The 25,698-nt window shown below is 45.0% G+C and overlaps 1 protein-coding gene across 11 annotated transcripts in view; it reads right to left on the bottom strand.

Annotated features, from left to right (window-relative positions):
- JAKMIP1 (janus kinase and microtubule interacting protein 1) overlaps nucleotides 1-25,698 on the bottom strand; it is a 167,264-nt gene that overhangs the window by 124,162 nt on the left and 17,404 nt on the right. The window contains exon 1 of one of the 11 annotated variants that reach the window (XM_056555112.1): nucleotides 14,462-14,819. The exons of the other annotated variants lie outside the window; for them this stretch is intronic. The gene's annotated coding sequence lies outside the window, so the exon portion shown is untranslated. Of the gene's footprint in view, nucleotides 1-14,461; nucleotides 14,820-25,698 lie in introns of those variants that run through there. 11 annotated transcript variants of the gene reach the window in all.

Genomic DNA, 25,698 nt, shown 5'->3' with positions numbered 1-25,698 from the left:
TTTGGAATTTTTTTGCGCATACGCCATTAACCGTGCGGATTAATGATATATTTCTATAATTCGGATATTTCTGCACGCAGCGATACCACATATGTTTATTTACACAGTTTTTTCTTTTTTTTTTTATGGGAAAAGGTGATTCTTACTTTTATTAAGGAAGGGGTTAAATGATTGCAAATTTTTTGCAATTTTATAGCTCACATAGGGGACTATAATACTGCACACACTGATCTTTTACATTGAGCATTGTTATCCCATAGGAAACCATTGATCAATGATTCTTCCGCTTGACTGCTCATGCCTAGATCTCAGGGGACCCTCCTCGTGCCCTACAGCTGCTCGGGAGGCCGCGATTTCACCGCGGCGATCCCGAACAGCCCACTGAGCTAACCGGCATTTATTAACTTTCATAGACACGGCGATCAACTTTGAATGCTGCGTCTAAAGGGTTAATAGCACGGGGCACAGCGATCAGTGCCGCACGCTATTAGCCACGGGTCCCGCCGTTGCTAGGTGCCGGGCCCGACCCGCTAAGACATGCCGTGGCCCCGCGTTATAGAATGGGAGCCGACCCATGACGTACATGTATGTCATGGGTCGGGAAGGGGTTAAAGGGGCACTCCACTGAAATTTTTTTTATTTTTAAATCAACTGGTGCCAGAAAGTTAGTGGAGAACTACGGGATTGAAAATTTTATCCCCTATGCTAAGGATAGGGGATAAGTTTCAGATCGCGGGGGGTCCGACCGCTGGTGCCTCCCACGATCTCCCGTACGGGCCACGGCTCTCTGATGCCTTCGGCAATTTCCGGCTCTCCAATAGCAGTGTATGGAGGGGGCATGTCGGACGCTGCTTCGTGCGGTGGTCAACACGCCCTCTCTAACCAGAGAGCCAGGGCCCTGTACGGGAGATCGCGGGGGGGCCCCAGCGGTCGGACACCCCGTGATCTGAAACTTATCTCCTATCCTTAGGATAGGGGATACATTTTTCAATCTCGTAGTTCTTCTTAAAACAGATTTGTACATTACTTCTATTTAAAAATCTTAATCCTTCCAGTACTTATCAGCAGCTATATGCTCCATAGGAAGTTCTTTTCTTCTTGAATTTCCTTTCTGTCTGACCACAGTGCTCTCTGCTGACACCTCTGTCCATTTTAGGAACTGTCCAGAGTAGGAACAAATCCCCATAACAAACCTTTCCTGCACCGGACAGTTTCTGACATGGGTAGAGGTGTCAGCAGAGAGCACTGTGGTCAGACAGAAAGGAAATCCAAAAAGAAAAGATCTTACTGTGGAGCATACAGCAGCTGAAGAATTAAGATGTTTAAATAGAAGTAATTTACAAATCTGTTTAATTTTCTGGCACCAGTTGATTAAAAAAAAAAAAAAAAAGGTTTTCCAGTGGAGTACCCCTTTAAACATGACATGGTAATTGGCTAAGATTATGTCTAAATCATTAAATGCAATAAAAAGCCCATCATACCAAGGCATTATCTGAAGAATCAGCCAATAAATAACTAACTGAGCCATCCAGGGCGTACCGTGCTACATATCCATTCCCATGTCAACTGCGATTATTTATTCCTGTAAAGTTTCTGGATCCTCCCTTACACACGCCTCTGCTTATTGGGGACAATTTATCAATAGTGTCAAAAACAGTGCAAATGTTGGTAGATTTATTAGAACCCTGAACATGGCATAAGATACTGGGTGCCACTTGCTAGACCTGTTAGTCAAGTTTCTTCCTTATGCCTGACATATGTGTACAGAATGGTCTGCAACAATTATGCACATATTTAGCTTATTATAGCGGTGACTTTAAATCAGTATAAACCACATACAATGTTCTTTTAGTTCAATCTGTAATACAAAACTATCTTTTTGATGAAAATTACAACTCTAGGAAGCTACAACTGAATATTACCGAATATCACTAAAGGCAACTATCTCTTATTATGGTCCATGATCTGATTTCATGGGCCATGCAAATCACATGAACAAGCATTTAACAAAGGTTCTCACATACAAGGACTACCTATTGTATTTTAAAGGGGTACTCCACTTTCCTGCGTTCGTAACATTTAGTTCCGAACGCTGTGTGCGCTGCGGGGTCGGCCACACCCCCTCAATGCAAGACTATGGGAGGGGGCCCACGCCCCTCCCATAGACTTGCATTGAGGGATGTGATATCACGAGGTGGCGTAGCCGACCGACGCAGCGCACACAGCGTTCAGAACTAAATGTGACGAGTGCTGGCCAGTGGAGTACCCCTTTAATGGAAAGTAGATTTACAAAGTCACTGTGGAGCTTTGTCTTTTTTTTTCTCAATGTATTCTACTGGTTTGTAAGTTATGTATCAAGAATACTCCTAATGAAATATAGAAGAACTTCCAATATTCAAAAAGAGTAATGAGAATGAGATACCAGCCAGGTCCAGAGTAAGGGGGCGATCCGCTACAGTGTTGCGGTAGTTTGATGAGCACCCTGAGCTAACTGGCATCTTTCATTTATACTTTAAGATGCTGTGATCAGCATTGATCACAGCATTTAAAGGGTTAATGAAAGAGTGGTGGGATCGCCAATTCCCGCCATTAGCGGTGAGTATCTGGCTACTAATAGTTGTCACCCACGGCCTATGAAGCAGGAGCTGCACTCTCCTCACAGTCACTTAAATGGTCACTGTCATAAAATTTTTTTTTTGCTATTGGACTAGTTATGGTAAATAAAACAATCTTTCTAAAAAGGTACTTTGTTGTTTGAAAAAAAAAAATGAAGTTTTCTATGTTTTATTTGTGTTTAACCCCTTAAGGACAATGGACGTACTCCTACGCCCCCGTTTCCGAGTCCTTAAGGATCGAGGACGTATGAGTATGTCCTGTCCGTTCCCGGCCCCCGCCGCTAGCCGGAGGTGAGCCGGTGCCCGATACCTGCTGATATCGATCAGCAGGCATCGCGGCATATCGCCCAGGGGGGTCATGATGACCCCCCCATGTCGGCGATCACAGCGCATCGCTCGTCAATTCAGACGAGCGATGTGCTGCGATTCCGTTCCCCGCCGCTCGCCGGGCGGGGATTGGAGCCGGATGTCTGCTGATTTCATTCAGCAGACATCCCGGCAGTGTGCCGGAGGACCTCCTATACTAGCGATCGTTGCAGGGCGCCGGGAACTACTTACCAGCGTTCTGCAGCGGTTCCGCGTCATCAGGGTCAAGTGTGACCCTGTGACCCAGATATAGATGGTGACTGGTGGTGTAATATACACCACCAATCACCATCTGTGCTGTACTGGGGGCTGGCATTGTGGCCACCCCCCTCAGTACAGTTGTGATTGGGTGGCCAAAGTGGCCACACCAATCACAGTGTAATGGGAGGGGATGGTGGGGGCTAGGAGCATGTTGCTCCATTTTGCCCGCCATTCCACAGAGATCTGATAAGCAGGACGGAGCCCCGTGCTGCCCACCATCCCTTCAGTTAAAAAAGTGCCCCTTGCCCCCTTTCTGTGGCCCCTTGGCACAGAAATCCCCCAGTGTTAGTTTTAGATTAGGTAGGGACAGGTTAGGGTTAAAAAAAATATTAATTTTTTTTCCAGCGTACATCAGTGGGTGTCCGGGGGTCCGTAGCACCTTTAGCTGCATGACCCAGGCCCTGCTGGGTCGCTGCGGTCTGCCGCCAGCGTTTTTTTTTTTTTTTTGGCGCAGATCTTTTTTTTCTTTTTTTCACGGACCCTCTTAGTTATAAAAGAGCGGTCCGTCACCGTTTGTTAAAGCCAACCCGCCGCTGATCAGTCCCGTAGTACTGATCAGCGTTTTTTTTGCTGTGTCGGTGCTTTTTTTCGCGTTTTCTAATGTTTTTTTTGCACCCATAGGCGGTCTGTGTCACCAGTAGCAGGCGTGTACTGTGTGGCCGGACCGTACCTGTGTGTGTGCGGCGTGCCTCACCGCTGTCAGTGATTTATCACTGATCAGCGTTTTTTTTTTTGTGGTAAAGACACTTTTTTCGGTTAACGCGTGTTTTTTTTGCACCCATAGGCGGTCCGTGCCACCAGTAGCAGGCGTGAACTGTGTGGACGGACCATACCTGTGTGTGCAGCCTGTCCCACCGCTGTCAGTGATTTATCACTGATCAGCATTTTTTTCGGGGTAAAGTGTTTTTTTTATTTTATTTTTCGGGGGTTTTTGTGTGGGGGTCTGTGTACAAGCCACCAGCCACTGTTCTGGGCTGAGTGGCCAGACCCCCCACTGACTTCTGCCCCCCCTGCCGCCACAAGCGCTAATCAGTGCGCACACCACCGATTAGATAAATGCTTTCTTTTGGCGCAGGGCTTTTTTGCGCTACAATTCCCCTTTTATTATTTTTTTTTAAAGTCCCCTTTTTATTTTATATTTTTTTCTGTTAGGGCGGGCTAGGTTAGGTTAGGGAGGTAGTCTCTCACCACACCACACACACACACACACACACACACACACACACACACACACACACACCCGTATCCCCATTAGAGTAGGGAAATGGCTCGCAGAGCGTTTTCGGCGGAGGAGGCATATGCCATAATTGCCTCCGACACCGAGAGCGGCTCAGAGCACGATGAAGACCCCACCTTCCTTATTTCATCGTCTTCCTCATCATCTAGTTCTGATGATGAGCCACCAAGGCGGCGAACTCGCCGCCGTGCGGCGCCGCAAATCTCCTCTGTTCTTGACCCTGTGCCCCATGCTAGTATGAGTCCCCCTGGCGCTCATACTAGTGAAGCCCCCCAGCCAAGATCACTGGTACATCGTACCGGAGAACTTGTCTGGACTCAGCCAGCGGACCACGAGCCCGTGATTTCTGAGCAACTCAGGAATCAAAATTAACATCGCCGGGTTCACTGAAAAGGACTTTTTCGTTCATTTTTTTCAGTGACGACTTTGTTAATTTGATGGTTACACAGACGAATCTGTATGCCCAACAGTTCGTCGCCGCTAACGCGGGCTCACTTTTAGCTAGACCCGGCGGCTGGACTCCAGTCGATGCAGCCGAAATGAGGACCTTTTGGGGCCTCGTGCTGCATATGGGTATAGTTAAAAAACCCAGTAACAGGCAATATTGGAGTGGGGACATCTTTTACTGGACACCCCTCTACAGTATGGCCATGGCACGTTCCCGGTTCGAGGCCATTCGGAGATGTTTGCATTATGCTGATAGTGCAGCATGTCCCCCCGAACTGATCCTGCGTATGACCGCCTGTATAAAATCAGGCCGGTCATCAATCACTTCGGGGCCAGATTTTGGGAGGCCTTTGTCCCGGGGCGGGAGGTCTCTATTGATGAGACATCAGCTTTAAGGGGAGACTCAGCTTCCGGCAATACATCCTTACCAAGCAAGCGCAGCATGGCGTGAAGATGTATAAACTTTGCGAGAGTACCTCCGGGTGTTAGCGGGAAAATCATTTGGGGCCTTTTGCACCCATTGCTAGATAAAGGTTACCACCTTTACGTGGATAATTTTTATACTAGTGTCCCTCTCTTCACATCCCTCGCCACCAGATCCACGGTCGCTTGGGGGACAGTCCGGAAGAATCAAAGAGGCCTTCCGCCCCATCCCCTACATGCTCCTATCCCCCGGGCTTTATAAATGTTGGGGGCTTTATAAATGCACATGACCCCCAACTTCAATTTCAACAACATTTTCACTCCTTCCATTCTGAGCATTGCAGTGCGTCCACATAGCAATTTACATCCACATATGGGGTATTTTTTTTTCTCAGACAAAATTGTTCTACAAATTTTGGGGGCCTTTTGTCCTATTACCCAATGTAACATTTGGGGTAACACTATCAATATAGTGCAAAAATATCAAATTTTTCACTTTTACGTCCCACTGTTCAAAAAACCTGTGGGGTGTAAGTACTCACTGTAACACTGTTACGTTCCCGGAGGGGTCTAGATTCCAAAATGTAATGCCATGTGGGTTTTTATTTGCTGTCCTGGCACCATAGGGGCTTCCTAAATGCGGCATGCCCCCAGAGCAAAATTTTCTTCCAAACAGCCAAAATGTGACTCCTCTTCTGAGACCTGTAGTGCGCCAGCAGAGCACTTTCCACCCCCATATGGGGTGTTTTCTGAATTGGGAGAAATTGGGCTTCATATTTTGGGGGGGTAATTTCTGCTTTAACCCTTTGTAAAAATGTCAAATTTTTGGGAGACCAAGCATTTTAGGTAAAATGTTTTTTTATCTTTTTTTTTACATATGCCAAAGTCGTGAAACCCCTGTGGGGTATTAAGGTTCACTTTACCCCTTGTTACGTTCCCCAAGGGGTCTAGTTTCCAAAATATAATGCCATGTGGGTTTTCTTTTTTGCTGTCCTGGCACCATAGGGGCTTCCTAAATGCGTATGACCGCCTGTATAAAATCAGGCCGGTCATCAATCACTTCGGGGGCCCGATTTTGGGAAAAATATCAAATTTTTCACTTTTACTTCCCACTGTTCAAAAAACCTGTGGGGTGTAAGTACTCACTGAAACACTGTTAAGTTCCCGGAGGGGTCTAGATTCCAAAATGTAATGCCATGCGGGTTTTTCTTTGCTGTCCTGGCACCATAGGGGCTTCCTAAATGCGGCATGCAAAATTTGCTTCCAAACAGCCAAAATGTGACTCCTCTTCTGAGACCTGTAGTGCGCCAGCAGAGCACTTTTCACCCCCATATGGGGTGTTTTCTGAATCGTGAGAAATTGGTGTTCAAATTTTGGGGGGTATTTTCTGCTATTACCCTTTTTAAAAATGTAAAATTTTTGGGAAAACAAGCATTTTAGGTAAAATTATTATTATTTTTTTTACATTTGCAAAAGTCATGAAACACCTGTGGGGTATTAAGGCTCACTTAATTCCTTGTTACGTTCCTCAAGGGGTCTAGCTTCCAAAATGGTATGCCATGTGTTTTTTTTTTTTTTGTTTTTTTTTTCTGTTTTGGCGCCCTAAGGGCTTCCTAAAGGTGACATGCCCCCCAAAAACCATTTCAGAAAAATGTTCTCTCCAAAATCCCCTTGTCGCTCCTTTGCTTCTGAGCCCTCTACTGCGCCCGCCGAACACTTTTGGGATTTTTCACCAAAAAAGAATGCAAGTTACCATAAAATTTTACCACTAAGTTAAAGTAGAATATGTCACGAAAAAACAATCTCGTTATCAGAATGATAACTAAAAACATCCCAGAGTTATTAATGTTTAAAGTGACAGTGGTCAGATGTGCAAAAAATGCTCTGGTCCTTAACCCCTTAAGGACAATGGACGTACTCCTACGCCCCCGTTTCCGAGTCCTTAAGGACCGAGGACGTAGGAGTACGTCCTGTTCATTCCCGGCCCCCCGCCGCTAGCCGGAGGGGAGCCGATGCCCGATGCCTGCTGAAATCGTTCAGCAGGCATCGCGGCATATCGCCCAGGGGGGTCATTATGCCCCCCCATGTCGGCGATGGCCGTAGATCGCTGGACAATTCAGTCCAGCGATCTGCGGCGATTCCGGGTCAGTCGGGTCTCCGGTGATGGAGACGGCCCCGAACAGCCATAGCCAGCAGGGGTGAGGTGGCACTGGTGCCACCTCACGATCGCCCTGATTCGTTGGCCGGATTCCCGGCCGACCAATCAGGGCGCCTGCTGCGGGTGTCACTCCCGCAACCCGCTCCGCCCCTCTTCCAGAGGACGTGAGCGGGTGCGGGACGTGCAACCCGGGTGCTGGGGACCCCGATCCCCGGCGCCCCTGTTGGGATCGGGGCCCCAGGAGCAGCGGCGGAGACGACGAGGGACTGACCTGTGCGGCGAGGATCGTTGGAGGTGAGTGACAGCCTCCTGCTGTTGCTTAGCAACAGCTCCCAGCATGCAAAAAGGGCATGCTGGGAGCTGTAGTTATGCAACAGCAGGAGGCAGACCACCACAACTCCCAGCATTCCCTTATGGGCATGCTGGGACTTGTAGTTTTGCAACAGCTGGAGGCACATTTTTTCTATGGAAAAGTGTACCTTCAGCTGTTGTATAACTACAACTCCCAGCTTGCACAATCAGCTAAAGTGCATGCTGGGAGTTGTAGTGGTGTATCTGGTGGTTGCATAACTACAACTCCCAGCATGCCCGTTGGCTGTCAGTGACTGCTGAGAGTTGTAGTTTTGCAACAGCTGAAGGCACACTGAGTTAAGTAGCAAACCAGTGTGTCTCCAGCTGTTGCATAACTACAATCCCCAGCATCCCCAGCCGAAGTAGTATGCCTCCAGCTGTTGCATAACTACAAGACCCAGCATGCCCTTCCGCTGTCCGTACATGCTGGGGGTTGTAGCTTTTGCAACAGCTGAAGGCACACTGGTTGCAAAACACTGAGTTTGTTACCAAACTCGGTGTTTCACAACCAGTGTGCCTCCAGCTGTTGCAAAACTACAACTCCCAGCATGCACTGATAGACCGTACATGCTGGGAGTTGTAGTTTTGCAACAGCTGGATGTTCCCCCCCCCCCCCCCCCCCCAATGTGAATGTACAGGGTACACTCACATGGGCGGAGGATTACAGTAAGTATCGGGCTGCAAGTTTGAGGTGCGGCAAAATTTCTGCCGCAGCTCAAACTGCCAGCGAAAAACTACTGTGAACCCCCGCCCGTGCGACTGTACCCTAAAAACACTACACTAACACACAATATAAAGTAAAAAAACACTACATATACACATACCCCTACACAGCCCCCCTCCCCTCCCCAATAAAAATGAAAAACGTCTGGTACACCACTGTTTCCAAAACGGAGCCTCCAGCTGTTGCAAAACAACTACTCCCAGTATTGCCAGATAGCCGTTGACTGTCTAGGCATGCTGGGAGTTTTACAACAGCTGGAGGCACCCTGTTTGGGAATCACTGGCGTAGAATACCCCTATGTCCACCCCTATGCAAGTCCCTAATTTAGGCCTCAAATGCGCATGGCGCTCTAACTTTGGAGCCCTGTCGTATTTCAAGGCAACAGTTTAGGGCCACATATGGGGTATCGCCGTACTCGGGAGAAATTGCCTAACAAATTTTGGGGGGTATTTTCTGCTATTACCCTTTTTAAAAATGTAAAATTTTTGGGAAAACAAGCATTTTAGATAAAAAAAATATATATTTTTTTACATATGCAAAAGTCGTGAAACACCTGTAGGGCATTAAGGTTCACATTACCCCTTGTTACGTTCCCCGAGGGGTCTAGTTTCCAAAATGGTATGCCATGTGTTTTTTTTTTTGCTGTCCTGGCACCATAGGGGCTTCCTAAATGCGGCATGCCCCCCAAAAACCATTTGACACTCCTTCCCTTCTGAGCCCTCTACTGCGCCCGCCGAACAATTAACATAGACATATGAGGTATGTGCTTACTCGAGAGAAATTGGGTTTCAAATACAAGTAAAAATTTTCTCCTTTTTACCCCTTGCAAAAATTCTAAAATTGGGTCTAAAAGAACATGCGAGTGTAAAAAATGAAGATTTTGAATTTTCTCCTTCACTTTGCTGCTATTCCTGTGAAACACCTAAAGGGTTAAAACACTTATTGAATATCATTTTGAATACTTTGGGGGTGTAGTTTTTATAATGGGGTCTTTTATGGGGTATTTCTAATATGAAGACCCTTCAAATCCACTTCAAACCTGAACTGGTCCCTGAAAAATAGCGAGTTTGAAAATTTTGTGAAAATATCAGAAAATTGCTGCTGAATGTTGAAGCCCTCTGGTGTCTTCCAAAAGTAAAAACTCATAAATTTTATGATGCAAACATAAAGTAGACATATTGTATATGTGAACCCAAAAAAATATATATTTTGAATATCCATTTTCCTTACAAGCAGAGAGCTTCAAAGTTAGAAAAATGCAAAATTTTCATTTTTTTCATCAAATTTTGGGATTTTTCACCAAGAAAGGATGCAAGTTACCATAAAATGTTACCACTAAGTTAAAGTAGAATATGTCACGAAAAAACAATCTCGGAATCAGAATGATAACTAAAAGCATTCCAGAGTTATTAATGTTTAAAGTGACAGTGGTCAGAATTGCAAAAAACGCTCCGGTCCTTAAGGTGTAAAATGGCCTGGTCCTAAAGGGGTTAAGGTGTAAAATGGCCTGGTCCTTAAGGGGTTAAAGGGTACCTCTAATCAAAAAAACTTTTGATATATTATAGATTAATGTATGCAGAATAACTTCACAATTGCATGTTATTAAAAAATATGCTTCTTTCTATTTAATTTTCCACTTTGAAGAAATGACCACTAGGGGTCTCCCTACCAGTCCTGGTAGCAAGCATTTCAGACTCATGCTGGAGTCCTAAACACTACGAGCTGCCAGTCTGCTTTGTTCTCAATTGAGAACACTCAGAGCTGCCAGCCTGCTTTGTGCACAGCCTGTTTGGCTGTGAACAAAGCAGGCTGGCAGCTCTGAGTGTTTAGGACTCCAGCATGAGTCAGAAATGCTTGCTGACAGGACTGATCGGGAAAAATACAATAGAAAGAAGCGTATTTTTCATTAACATGCTATTGGAAAGTTATTCAACATTCATTTATCTAAAATATATCAAAAGTTTATTTGATGAGAGGTACCCTTTAAAGGTGTAAAATGGCCTGGTCCTTAAGGGGTTAAAAAAGCTGCCACTAGGTGTCTCCCTACTTGTCCAGTGCACATTTTCTCCTATCTTTTGCACAGACTTTGAACTCCTGCTGGCCTGGCAGAAGTCCAAAATCAGGAAATGCAGTCTTGAGTGCTGAGGAGGAGGGGAGGAGGAGAGGGGAGGAGAGGGGAGGAGAGGGGAGGAGAGGGGAGGAGAGGGGAGGAGAGGGGAGGGAGAGGGGAGGAGAGGGGAGGGAGAGGGGAGGGAGAGGGGAGGGAGAGGGGAGGGAGAGGGGAGGGAGAGGGGAGGGAGAGGGGGGGAGAGGGGGGGAGGGGAGAGGAGAGGAGGGGAGGGGAGGAGGGTGCAGCAATAGCCAATCATAGCTCATCTCACACTGAACAGCTCTGGGCTATGTGTAGCAGAGTATTCCACTCAGAAATTCTGTCCTTAGCCTAAATCACATGGCAAAAACACATGCAGTTGACCATGGCATTGCATAGGAAAAGTGTGAGGAGGCTATCCAGCCCAGGGCACTTCAGAGGCTGGGGAACACCTTTTAGAAATAAAAGCATATTTCTTCATTTTGGAACCACAGACACATAAAGGCACCATTCATCTTCTTGCCTAAAGGCAGGAGAAGTTTGTTTAGGGAAATCCAGCTGACAGATTCCCTTCAAAAATACCAGTTATATATTTACAGCTTTACAGATTTGCAGGCCTTGTTCGTGTGATCCTGGTGCAGTACGGCCACGTTGGCCCCTCCATGTTTGACTGTACACATTTTACTGTCTATATTATCACTGCAACAGCCAGACCCCAACGCTCCACTGAACCAGCCGTACATTTCCACAGGTTTCTATGGTGATCTTAATTTGGTTCAGTAAAATCACAGAGAATTCAGGTGTTACATAAATGCACCCATATTACAGCTATGCAAAACTGCCCTCAGGCTACATTCACACTTAGGGTAACACACAACGCATCCGCAGGGTATTGACGCATGCGCTGAAGACAGTCACAGCACTCTGCTCCCTGTAGCTCTGTGTGTCCACTAGTAGTGGTGGATTTCCCCCTGGCAGAGATAAGCTGATACCCCCTTGCCATCAGACATCTTATCCCTAATCCTTTGGATGGCGGATAAGATGTCTAGGGGCAAAGTACCACTTTTAAGTCTTAACAAGCTGACATTTTGAATCACTGCCACTTAGCCCAAAACGGACAAAAAAAATGCCAAATATGAGTGGAAAAAAAGCCAAAAGGAAAAAATGGCAAGTGGGTTTGGCATTTCATTAATTCCCACTGACTTGTAGCTAGCATCTGGTTTTGACCCTTTTTCCTCAGAAAGATGTCGTGTTGCTGTTACAGCATTTTTTGGGGTGTTTTTTGGAAACTTAGGGGGACATTTGGTTATGCCATTTTTGTGGCAGCAAAAGGGCGCATCTTTGGGTGCAGTGTGTAAATGTTCCTGTTTGTTGTGCCTTTTTGATATATGCCCTATATGCCCAACTGACTGTGAAATCCAGCTGTTGGCACTTTCCGGAGCAGTGGACAATATTTATCATCATTTGCCCTTTTTGGCAAGAGGGAGCATAAAAAGGTGCCTTTTGTAAAGGGGTACTCCGCTACTCAGTGTTTGCAACAAACTGTTCCAAATGCTGGAGCCGGCACCGGGAGCTTGTGACGTCATAGCCCCTCCCCCTCATAACATCACGGCCAGACGCTGGCCAGCGGAGTACCCCTTTAAACAAGCCACAAATTCGTTCCATGTCGAGGCAATCTTTTCATTGTGTCTGGAGCCAGCAAAAACAGAAGGTTAAAGGGGCATACCGCATCGGGTGACACCCTGACTGGCCTGCCTGGCACTAAATAGCTGCACTCCAACTATACCGCAACAACTCATCCACCCTCCTCATAAAATTAAAAATAATATTAAAAACATGCCGCACCATGAATATCCGGACTCTGGAGGCTTTTTTGTTTAATTTAGAGCCCGCATTTTGTGATGTTGATGGGCGGAGTCTTGCGTTGCTGCACTGAGGCCGGAGTTTACATCAGGAAGGAAGACAGCGCAGCACCAACAGGCACGTAAACAATAGTAAAGCCACAAAAAAAACTAAAAAAAATAACACTGCTCGGTACGTTACCCACCCCAAAATGTGCATGAAGCTGTATTACTATGGATGTATTACTGGTAAGTGGTGTAGCTTTGCGCCTAAAAAAGTACCTTTGCGCACAAAATAGCGACTTTTGACAAAAGTCGCAAATGAAATACGTGACCACTGCATGGTCAAAAAGAAAAACTTCTACGGGTAGGCAAAAAGAGTGAAACTGTTTATATCAATGAATAAAAGTCGCTAAATATGCTGCTTGCGCCTGAACTGCGCCAAAACATAGACATAAAAAATGCTCTAATAACAATGATACATCTCACCCTGTATATCCATATGCTAAAACCATAAGCAATACCAACAGTACCAACAATACCAACAATACGCCAGAACACCAACAGTACCAACAATACGCCAGAGCACCAACAGTACCAACAATACGCCAGAGCACCAACAGTACCAACAATACGCCAGAGCACCAACAGTACCAACAATACGCCAGAGCACCAACAGTACCAACAATACGCCAGAGCACCAACAGTACCAACAATACGCCAGAGCACCAACAGTACCAACAATACGCCAGAGCACCAACAGTACCAACAATACGCCAGAGCACCAACAGTACCAACAATACGCCAGAGCACCAACAGTACCAACAATACGCCAGAGCACCAACAGTACCAACAATACGCCAGAGCACCAACAGTACCAACAATACGTCAGAGCACCAACAGTACCAACAATACGTCAGAGCACCAACAGTACCAACAATACGTCAGAGCACCAACAGTACCAACAATACGTCAGAGCACCAACAGTACCAACAATACGTCAGAGCACCAACAGTACCAACAATACGTCAGAGCACCAACAGTACCAACAATACGTCAGAGCACCAACAGTACCAACAATACGTCAGAGCACCAACAGTACCAACAATACGTCAGAGCACCAACAGTACCAACAATACGTCAGAGCACCAACAGTACCAACAATACGTCAGAGCACCAACAGTACCAACAATACGTCAGAACACCAACAGTACCAACAATACGTCAGAACACCAACAGTACCAACAATACGTCAGAACACCAACAGTACCAACAATACGTCAGAACACCAACAGTACCAACAATACGTCAGAACACCAACAGTACCAACAATACGTCAGAACACTAACAGTACCAACAATGTGGGGACATTTATCATTGTTGTCTTTGAAAAGTTTTGAAGTATTTTTTATATTTTTTTTTGCTTATGTGTGACACACTTACCACACTATAAATTTGGCGCAAATAAGCAAAAAACTATAAATTACTTCAGAACACTATTTTGTAAGTTTTCTTCTTTCTTCTGCTAAGTGTTCTCCAAAGGCGGTTTTGTAAGCCAGGTCTGACCTGGCTTAGGTTTGCGACTTTTTGGAGGGCTTTGTGACTTTTTTTAATGCCTATGTGCGACATTCTCACTTCATAAATTCCCAACCACTGCAAAGTGAAAACGGAAAGTTGCTTAGGTTAGGTACCCACAAAAGTTGTGCCCAGCATTAGCATAAAAAATAAAAGAAACACTAAATCAATGATACATCTCTTACAATATGTCTTGTCATACAGCACTGTTTCCCAACTAGGGTGCCTCCAGCTGTTTCAAAACTACAACTACCACCATGCCTGGACAGCCAAAGGCTGTCCAGGCATGCTGGGAGTTGTAGTTTTGAAACAGCTGGAGGCACCCTGGTTGGGAAACAGTAACAAAACCAGGGTATTTCTTGGTATACACTTACCTCATAACCTGCTGCCCTAGGATACGGCCATGTCTCACCCTCCGCCTGGACAAGCTCTCACCTCACCCACCTGATGCTACTTCTCATCTCAAGACTCACTCAGGCAAATTAAAGGAGAACAACCCTAAATTCTGCTTCAGGCACACACGTACAGGCACACACTTCTGTATGGAATTATTTTAGGTTTACACTACGTTCCTGCTGCTGTTCAGATAAGTTTCGACAAGACGTCTATGAGAAACGCCAAGATTTGTTCAAAAAAAAAATAGATTTGTGCAAAAAACAAGCTGCAATTTTTGAAAACTGCCAATAAGCCCAAAACCTTAGAAAAATGCAAAACATGACTGAAAAAAAGCCAAGTTTGGTGTTTCAGAAATCCCTATTGACTTTCAACATACATCTGGCGGCAGCAATTTTTTCACTGGAAAAAAAAAAAAAAAGACTTGTGTGGCATTTGTGGTGTTTTATGGATGTTTTTGCAAAAAAAATAAAAAAAATTTAATAAAATAGAAAGACAAGTGGAAACCTAGCCTTAGCCTGAAAAAACACCACAGGGAACTGCCGTGTCATTTTAAACATCCAAGATGCAGTTTTTGTGGAGTTTTTTTTTTCCAAAAATAGTGGGTTTTAGTCACAGAGTTTTTTTCCCTGCATTTTTATCATGACAAGTCAAGTGATTCTTTCACTAAGAGGGAGATTTATCAAAACCTGTCCAGAGGAAAAGTTGACCAGTTGCCCATAGCAACCAATCAGATCGCTTCTTTCATTTTGCACAGGCCTTGGTTGCTATGGGACACTGGGACACTTCTCCTTTGCACAGGTTTTGATAAATCTCCCCCATGTGACTCAATGATTTCTATTGCACAAAATGGGGAAAAATACCAGAAATAAAGACATTGCTAAATTCACATGGCGTTTTTTTATGGGGTTTTTGTCTCCCATAGACTTCAATGAGAGAAAAACACCAAGATTTCTTGAAAAAAATGCCATAGTCTCAGCATGCTGCCATTTTGGAAAACGGCCACTGAGTCCAAAACCACTGAAAAATCCAAAGAAAAACAAAAAACGAGAAAACACCAAAGGAAAAAACGCCAAGTGGGTTAGCGTTTGAGAAATCCCACTTGGCCTTTGAGAAATCCCAATTGACTTGTAGCTAACATCTGGCTGAAGCATTTTTTCACACCAAAAAAAAAAAAAAAAAAAACGCTGCATGGCTGTTGTGTTTTGATTTTATTTACTTTTTTGCCGTTATTGCAAAAAGATAAAATCCAAGTGAAAACGTAGCTTAATGCAGTTTTTGTGGCTTTTTTATTTGACATTTTTTCCGCTGAGTATTTCTCATTACATTACATTGCCCATAGCAACCAATCAGATCGTTTATTTTTTATTTTTGATAAGGTCTGTGAAAAATAAAAGTAGCGATCTGATTGGTTGCTATGGGTAACTGGTCAGCTATTAATTGATAAATCTCCCCAATTGTTTTGAAATTACACTTCAGTACACCACTTTGTATGGTTGTGCTTTTTTCACCTATTGTGCCGAAATGTGTACACAGCAAGTTTTGTATGCCAGGTCTGGGCTGATGAAGGTTTTTCGGAAATTGTGCGATAAGTCTCACATGATAAATTCATGACCACTGCAAAAAGTTAACCAGACTTTGACATAGCTACACAATTTTAGAAAAAGCATCTAAAGTCTCAAAAAAAAGTATCAAAACAGCAACTGCAAAAAAAAACATAAAAAGGGTGGGTTCACACCACGATTTTGCTATACAGTTTCGGCATACGGTTTCATAAAAAAAAAATGTATTCAACCGTACAGAAAACCGTGCCCATAGACTTCCCATTCAAAACCGTATGCACCATATTGCATACGGTTGTCTCCGATTTTCAAGCCATGCGGTTTTTAACTTTTTATTTTCTGGACAGAAACCCGTAGTCTACCACTGTTTTTGTTCCAGGTGAAAAACCGTATTAAACCGTATACGTTTTTTTAAAACATGGGAGTCAATGGCAACCCTACAGAACCGTATGTGCGTACGGTTCCATCCAGTTTTAACCATACAGTTTTTGACTTTCCACAGTTTTTTTTCTTGAAATTTCAATCAAACAAGTGAAACTTTATTCATAATGGAATGAAAAGTTCAAAATGTGTACCGTATTTTTCGCCATATAAGACACACTTTTTCTTCCCCAAACCTGGGGGGTGGGGGGGAAAAAGTCGGTGCGTCTTATACGGCAAATACACCACTATCGTGGCGGTCCCTGCGGCCATCAAAGGTGACCGCCGCGTCTGAAGGGAAAGTGACACTAACCCGGCTGTTCAGTCGGGCTGTTCAGGACCGCCACGATTTCACCGCGGCGGTCCCGAACAGCCCGACTGAATAGCCGGGTTAGTGCTTTCAGGACACCGGGAGGGACCTTACCTGCCTCCTCGGTGTCTTCTTCGTTCAGGGATCCCCTGTATGTCCGGCACTCTCCTTCCTCGTCATCGCGTCGTCGCGTACGTGCGTCGGCGTGCGTAACGACGTGATGGCAGCGACGGAGAGCAAGGATACCCGGCCGGCAGCAGAGACGTTCCGGAGCGACGGGGACACGGCGACAGCGATGGAGCGAAATCCAGGGCAGCGGTGACGGGTACGGAGCGGCGGGGACACGTGAGTATTACCTCCTATGCAGTGGTCTTCAATCTGCGGACCTCCAGATGTTGCAAAACTACAACTCCCAGCATGCCCGGACAGCCAACGGCTGTCCGGGCATTCTGGGAGTTGTAGTTTTGCAACATCTGGAGGTCCGCAGGTTGAAGACCACTATTGGGTTCATAATCTTTATTTTTTTAGATTTTGCACCTATAAATTGGGTGCGTCTTATACGCCGGTGCGTCCTATAGGGCGAAAAATACGGTACGTTTTTTTTTCTTAAAAAACAGATGCAACCGGACATCATTTTTCAAACCGTACACGGTTTTCAACCGTATACAGATAAAAATTTGTACACACGTTTTGATACAGTTTAGTTGGGTTTTGAGGAATCCGTTTTTTTTATCAAAAACCTGATACAGGAACCGTATAGCAAAAACATGGTGTGAACCCAACCAAACAGGGTAAAACCTATGATTAATTCCTCCCATGGTGTTTTTTCCTCACCTATAGAGGTTAATGGGAGAAAAAACCCCACAATATCTTGATTGAAAAAATGCAATACAAAGAGCATGCTGCGATTTTTAAAAACTGCAATTGAGTCTTAAATGCCACTAAAGGGTAGGGTCACACGTAGCACATCAGCAGCGTATTTGACGTTGAGGATGCGCTGCTGACTGTCCCTATAGGGAGCCTCCTGCTGTGCCCATGTGTCCTGTGTTGTCTGTGAGTAAAATGCTAAATACGCTGTGGATGCGTTACGTGTGACCCCACTCAAATGGTGGGAAAAAAACACAGTAAAATGTCTGGTTTTATATTTCCCAATTGACTCCCAGCTATTATGTGGCCACATTGTTTTGTTTCCGCACTGTGGAATTTCTCTGCTCGAAAATTCCGATGCAGCAGCCTCTTAGGCTATGCTCACATGCCGGAATGACTCCGCACAAATAATTAACACTCGGCACGGAAATTCCGCCGTGTGCACAGCGCAGCAGAATCCCATGGAATTCAACGTGCCAGCAGAATCTCCGTGCCAAATGAATGAACAGGTTAATTGTTCTGGCGGAATTACACACAAACTCCGATGGGTATGGTGCATGTCTGCGCTGTCATAACGCTGATTGATTTTGACGGCACCCGCTGCACACAGAGGGGGAGATTTATCAAAACCTGTGCAGAGGAAAAGTTGCCCAGTTGCCCATAGCAACCAATCAGATTGCTTCTTTCATTTTGCAGAGGCCTTGTTAAAAATGAAAAAAGCAATCTGATTGGTTGCTATGGGCAACTGGACAACTTTTCCTCTGCACTGGTTTTGATAAATCTCCCCCAGAATCTCCACTTGGAATATCTCTGGGTGAAACTAGTGTAATGGGCCCTTAGTGTTGGGCCCTGTAGTGAGAATGGGCCCTTAGGTTAAGTTTTTACACCAGAAAAAACGTCACAGCATTTTCCTGTGTTTGGCGTTTTTTTCTGGCGTTTTTTCTAGCGTTTTTTTGCATTTGAGTGGAAATTGCATTTTTTGGCCCCTTTGGTGGTTTTTTTGGTACCCAAAATTTGTTGGGTACCAAAAAAAAAAAAGGATCCTGTAGTGATGGAAAAAAAAGTGTGTGTGTGTTTCACTTTTTTCCCCCTCTTTTTTACATTTTTAAGTAGTACTACTACTCCCAGCATGGAACAGTGTAGTACTACCTAAAACATTTAAAAAATAAAGAAAAAAGTGAAAAACACACACACTGCATTTCTATTATTGTCGGCTACATTTTTAGGTCCCCGTTCGCCCACATAAATTGATTACTGTTTTAAAAATTAATAAAAATGTTGTTATAAAAAAGATAATTTTTTCCTTCACTACTGTATCTTTATTTTTATTTTTTAATGGTACCCTACGAAATTTTATTAAAAAAGGTATCTCCAAAAAATACTCAAAAAAACTCAAAAAAAGAATAAAAACCGCCAGCAAAAACGCCAAAGTTAAAACCCACATGTCGTTTTTCTTGGCGATTTTTTACTCCCATGGACTTCTATGGCAGAAAAACGCCACGATTTCAGGGGGGAAAAACGCCATTGGCTCAACATGCTGCAACTTTGCAAAACCGCCAAGGAGCTAAAAAAAAGAGTGAAAAAATGCCAAAAGGATTAAAAAAAAAGGCCAAACTGAAAAACGCAAAGTGGAAAAAGAATTTTGCGATTTCTCATTGATTTACAGCTAACATCTGGCCGCAGTGTTTTTTGGCGTTTTTCTCGGCATTTTTCACCAAAAAAACAAGTAGAAACTTAGCCTTAGTGTTGGGCCCTTAGTGTTCCCATAGTGTTTCTTTAAGTCTATGTAGCCGGACTTTCGTGAGATGCAAAGAACAAGGCTGAAAGAATTTTAATCCCTGTCCAGTTGAACAAGATCTCCATTATCAACCTGTGTAATCTGAGATTTTAATCAACCAGTTAAATCCTTGCGAACGCTACTTGTGAACTCATCTGACCAGGAGTGAAGAGAAGGGCTCAACAAACTACTGCCGGTGGTACTACTACTTCTACTAGTTGTTCTATGGCTGCACTTACCTGTAAGACCTATTGTATTTGTGATGCCTAGAACCTAAAAAAAAGGAAAAAGCACTTCGAGACTAAGGGAAATGTATCATGTTTTTTTTTTTTACAGTTTCCCATGTGATGTATTTAATGTGACTGGGACTAATTTATCATAAGGGTAGGGTCCCATATAGCGTATACGAAGCGTATTATACAATATGCAGCAAAATCAGCGCAACGGGAAAAAAGCTGCATATTTTCCTATGCGCAGACACACAGGGCCGCAGAGGTGTGCATGCAGTGAGGTTTTGGAGGTGGGCCGCGTGTCACACTCATGTCAGTGTGCTGGGCCCACCTCCAAACCTTACGGCACACAGGGCTGCCGTGTGTCTGCTCATTGAAGAATACGCAGGGTACTTTCTGCTGTGCAGCGGATTTTGTGCAGCACGACATACGCTGCATATATTCTATGTGTGACCCTACCCTGAGGTCGCACGGCTTTAGGAATCGTGAAGATTAGAAATATTGTGAAGTATATATATACACTTTTTACCTTTTTACCGTGTGGTCAGACTTTGTGCATAAATGTGGTCAATTGCGCATTAATTAGTCACAAATGATAAATCGCTGACCACTGCAAAAAAAAACTACGGTACACACACAAATGCAGTGTTAAGTAAAAAGTCCCCTGAAAAAAGTTGTCCTTGAAATTTTTTAGGGACAATTTTACACCCCAAAAAAAAAAAAAAAAGGTAAGGCTCCTATCACACTGCCATTTGTGCCCGGCATTGTGACGGCCGGTAGAAGATAGCGGGAGAAAAACTTGTGCTTGCCACGTCTTTTTCTTCCACTATCTTCCGGCGGAATAACAGCCGCAATAACGGACATCAGAGAATTCCATTCAAGTGAAAGGGATCCTCTGTGCCCGTTATGCCTCCCGTTGGGCTCCATTACACTAAGGCAAAAAATATATAAAAAAGAGAGAGCCTTAACGGCAGTTTGCGGCGGAGCCCTGCGGCAGTGTGAAAGTAGTCTAAGGGTACGTTCAGACGAGCGGATTTTTCGGATTTCGCTGCAGATCCACCGCTGAAGGACCTCTGTATTCTGCCTTTACTTGTGCCTGCTTGGAGCGGCAATACACCGCTACGAGCAGACACACTGCGATGTGCGAGTCGCCGCGCGCATGCACAGTTTACTTGCACATTGCGGCAGCTCTCGGCCTAGCTCATTGAGCAGGGGGAGTGGCCGCGATGTGTGCAAGTACACCGCGCATGCGCGGCTGCTAGCACATCGTTTCAGTGTGTCTGCACTGCGTATTGCCACTACGAGCAGGCACATGTAAAGGCAAAATACAGAGGTCCTTCAGCAGCAGATCCGCATCGAAATACGCTGCGAAAATCCACTCGTCTGAACGTACCCTAAGGCTAGTTTCCGCACAAGTTTTTTTCTGGTGTTTTTTTTTTTTTTTGCCACTGCAGTTTTTGAGCCAAAGCCAGAAGTGTATTCAAAAGTTCAAAAGGAATGGGAAAAATAAAGAAAGGTCTTCTCCTTCCTACTGGATCCACTTCTGACTTTCGCTCAAAAACTGCAGTGGTAAAAAAAAGCGTCAGAAAGAAACCTGTGCGGAAACCTAGCCTAAAGACCATGATAAATGTCCCCCTTAGGGTATGTTTACACAGTCGAATGCCATACCCCACTGCAGCAGAGTCCCATTGATTTCTTAAAGGGGTACTCCACTGCCCCAGTGTCCGGAAGATTTAGTTCCGAATGCTGGGTACGGGCTGCGGGGGACGTGACATCACACCACGCCCCCTCAATGCAAGTCTATGGGAGGGGGCGTGGCGGACATCACGCCCCCTCCCATAGACTTGCATTGAGGGGGTGTGACGTCACGAGGGGCGTGGCCATGGCGTCACGACCCCCGCACCCAGCATTCTGAACTAAACGTTCCGGACGCTGGGGCAGTGGAGTATCCCTTTAAGGGGTACTCCAAAGGAAAAGAGGAAAGTGCTCTCTGCTGACACCTCTGTCTGTGTCAGGAACTGTACAGAGTAGCAGCAAATCCCCATAGCAAACCTATCCTGCTCTGGACAGTTCCTGACCCGGAAAGAGAGTACTGAAAGGGTTAAGATTTTTAAATAGAAGTTATATACAAAACTGTTTAACTTTCTGGCACCAGTTTATTTGAAAAAAAAATTTCCACCAGAGTACCCCTTTAACAGGATTCTGCTGCACTGTGCGCACAGTGAAATTTCTGTGGGCCATGGAAATCCTGATTTCAGCATTTGCAAAAAGAATAGACCTGTCTATCCTATCTGCGGATGTTGCTTTGCCGTCTATGATACGGGGCATTTCCGAGTGGACCAGGTGCCAGCCGGATTAATCAAATGTGGGGTATGTCCGCCTAAGTTTTTTGTAGTCAGGAAACATCACCAGGGTCCACTCACTGTAGCCCACCAATGCTTCAGACGTGACCCTCCTAAGGCTGGGTTCACACCACGTTTTTCAAATACGGTTACCGTATACGGTTTTCCGCTAAAAAACGTATGGCAAAAACCGCATGCAACCTTATACAACCGTATGACTCCAAATTAAAACGTATACGGTTTTTCATCGTACGGTTCTATCCGTTTGCATCAGTTTTTGCCAACGGTTTTGCTATTTTGTTGGAGTTAGTTTTCCAGCAATTTAATAAAGTTACTATTGTTCTATTGAAATTCCAATCTGCGCATGTGTCAACTCCAAAAACGGATTAGAAAAACCGTGTGCAACCGTATTCTGAAATTCTGTGTACGGTTCTCATAGACAACAATGTTAAAAGAACCGCATACGGTTTGCATACGGTTTTCCAACCGGAGGCATAAACGTGGTCGACAGCGTTTTTGCCTACGGTTGAAAAATCGGCAAAACCGTATCCGAGGCAAAACGGATGCAACCGTACACAACATTTGGAATACGGTTTACAATGCATTCTCTATGCATACGGTTTCGGATACGGTCGTATACGATTTTTTGCGGAAAACCGTATACGGTTACCGTATTTGAAAAACGTGGTGTGAACCCAGCCTAAGCCAACAAGACTGTATTTTAAAGGACAGAAAACAAGGGAGGATATTCCCCATATTTGAATAGTAGGCGGACGTTAGGTGCTGTGAAATGCTTTGCTTCCCCTGTGGTGGCGCTGTAGGAAAACTTAACTCTTTCTGACCAGTTTCCCCACAGATTACCAATGTATAAAAGTTCTTGGTCAGCCCTCCACCTTTTGTTCACATGTCATGAACAGTACAAGGAATTACTTTTGTTTCTTCAAAGAAAGTAAGTGCTGGGCATTTTCTTTCTTCTCTAAAGATTACAACTGATCGCTAGGAGTCCCAGCAATGGAAAACTTTCAGGGGACTCAAGTAGCAAGTGGCGCCACTTTTGGGTGGGATTTGCACACAGACATGGCTGATGGATTTTTTGCAACTGTGAATGCATTTCAGCATAAAATAGGGTTTACATGTGCAAATGCATGAGCCATCCGCTGGTCAGCAAAAATAAATATAACAAGTGAGTTCTGACCTTATAAGCGTTACAGAGAACACTATTAATGCCATATGACTTCAATCTCATTTGTGAACCCAGTAAATGAGTGACGATGATAGTAATCTGATTTGTAGGCCAAAGCTTGACAAATCCCAGGCTCCAGGTCGCCATGGTGACTTAGAATTTTGTTTGTCAGATTGTGCGGATTTATTGCAGCAGCCTGTGTGTCCGGCCGGGTGGACGAACAACACGGGACAGGGGGCACATTGGAAGCTGCATTTTGTTGCTGGGGGAGCAAATGAAGACATCAGGCATCTTCCTTAGCAGGTACAGCGGTTGTCCGAGGGGAAGTAGCAGGGTGCCCCTTGTAGCTTTTGCATGTTTTCACCATTAAAGGAGTACTCTGCTGAAAACATCTTATCCACTATCCAAAAGATAGGGGGATAAGATGTTAGATCGCGGGGGTCCTGCTGCTGCGGCACCCCTGTCATTCTGTGTACAGAGCGAACTCCGCCCGTGCCCGATGACTGGCGATGCCAGCCACCGCGCCCCCTCCATTCACGTCTACAGGAGGAGGCGTGACGGCTATGTAGTAGGGTCCACACCCCCTTCTATAGACATGAATAAAGGGAGAGCGTGGCGTGACATTACAAAAATGGAAGCTGCAAGCTTCCGTGTTCTGGACGTCGCCGCTGCCAGCCCGTTTTCAACGTTCTGAACATTTAGTTCTGAACGCTGTGTGCATGCTGCGTGGGTCGGCCACACCTCCTCGTGATGTTGTCAAATCACGCCCCCTCAATGCAAGTCTATGGAAGGGGCGCAATGCCCAACGTTGGCCAGTGCAGTACCCCTTTAAGGGTCTTCCCCCTTTACGATACATCACAAAGAAAAAGACAAGGCAGAAAGGGATGATAGCACATCAAAAATGCATAAATCAATCTTTATTATACAAAAACGACCACATACATTTAAAAACACCTAAAAAAAAATGGAGGTCCATAACACTATTGACCACCTTGAGCCATCCCAGAAAAAAAAGATTAAAAAGTGATCAAAAAGTTAATAGAACACAAAACTGGTACCAATTAAAACTAGAGCTCCTGGCGCAAAAAAATAAAAAAATGTTGCTGGTCTTTAAAAAAAAAATCCTGGCTCTTAAATGGGCACTGTCAGATATAAAAACGTTTGATATGTTGTAAAGCATGCAAAGCCAATAGGTTTTGCAATTGCTTTCATTAGAACATTTTCAGTATTTCATACTGAAAAAAACAGTCAAACAACTGCCCCCCCTGCCTGCTTGGACACATACCAGTCCTGCTGTGTCCATGTGTCATCACCTATGTCATGGACACACTTCCTTGATTGACAGCTGTGAGCACAGGGCTCACAGTTGGAGGAAATATCCTCCCACTGTCAGCTTGTGTCCCGCTACTGTCAGTGAGGACAAGCTGGGAGTTGTAGTTTTGCTAATGCTAGGGGAGATGTGAGCAGACAGCATACTGAGGGAGGGGGGCGGAGACCTGCACAGTGAGGCCACGCCTCCTCCCTTTGAGAGGAATTCAGACTAGTGTCCTAAATTAAAAGTGTAATAAAAAAAGAAATAAAGGTGCTAGACACATAAAAATTAGATGTACATGGTCAGGATTAGGTACTGAGTGATATATTAAAAAAAATGTTTTTTTGTTGGATCTGACGGGTACGCTTTAACTTATTTTACTAGCTCCTATGTTCAGAACAAATTTGTCGAGCCCTGTTGTAGACAAGCTTTCGAAGTCCATGCTAGACTAATGCCCAACAAACTGGAAAATCCATTTCCAATATTTTTCTAATACAATGACAGGTTGAATATGATTGGATGCTATGGCAACAATATACTCATACAGCAAGTGACCATTAAAGAAGTCTATATCTCCTAGCAACAGCCATGATTATTTCTGCATTTATTTAACAGAATGTTCTTGTTCATGTTACTACTATGAGAGTGTTTACTTCTCCGCTGTGCACCGCGCCAATCGTATCCATCTTAAGACTGAGCTGTAGATGATAGGGATCGACCGATATCGTTTTTTTAGGGCCGATACCGATAATCAGTGGAGGTTAGGGCCGATAGCCGATAACTTATACAGATATTCCGGTATAAGTTATCGGCTATTTATCCCCCCCGCGACACCGCTGCAGATCATTGATTTAACCACTTAAGGACCTAGGGCGTATGGATACTCCTTGATGTCCTGGTACTTAAGGACCCAGGGCGTATCCATACGCCCGTGGGAATTTCGGTCCCCGCCGCGCGCCGGGCGGGGACCGGGCCGGGGTGACTGCTGATATCAATCAGCAGGCACCCCGTGCAAATGCCCAGGGGGGTCATCAGACCCGCCCCCGTCGGCGATCGGCGCACCCCTCCTATCCCTGCTATTGGTCTGCTATTGATCGTCAGAGGCGATGACCAATAGCAGACCGGGGGCGGGGGGGGTTAACTTTCGTTTTCCCCGTCCTGCCCACCCACAATAGGCGGGGCAGAACTGGGAACCGAAGGGGACCGGGATCCGAC

Source organism: Hyla sarda, chromosome 1 (assembly GCF_029499605.1).
Source record: "Hyla sarda isolate aHylSar1 chromosome 1, aHylSar1.hap1, whole genome shotgun sequence".
Lineage (NCBI taxonomy): Eukaryota > Metazoa > Chordata > Amphibia > Anura > Hylidae > Hyla > Hyla sarda.
The sequence above is the reverse complement of the archived record's forward strand: the minus strand, read 5'-3'. Positions and strand labels throughout refer to the sequence as shown.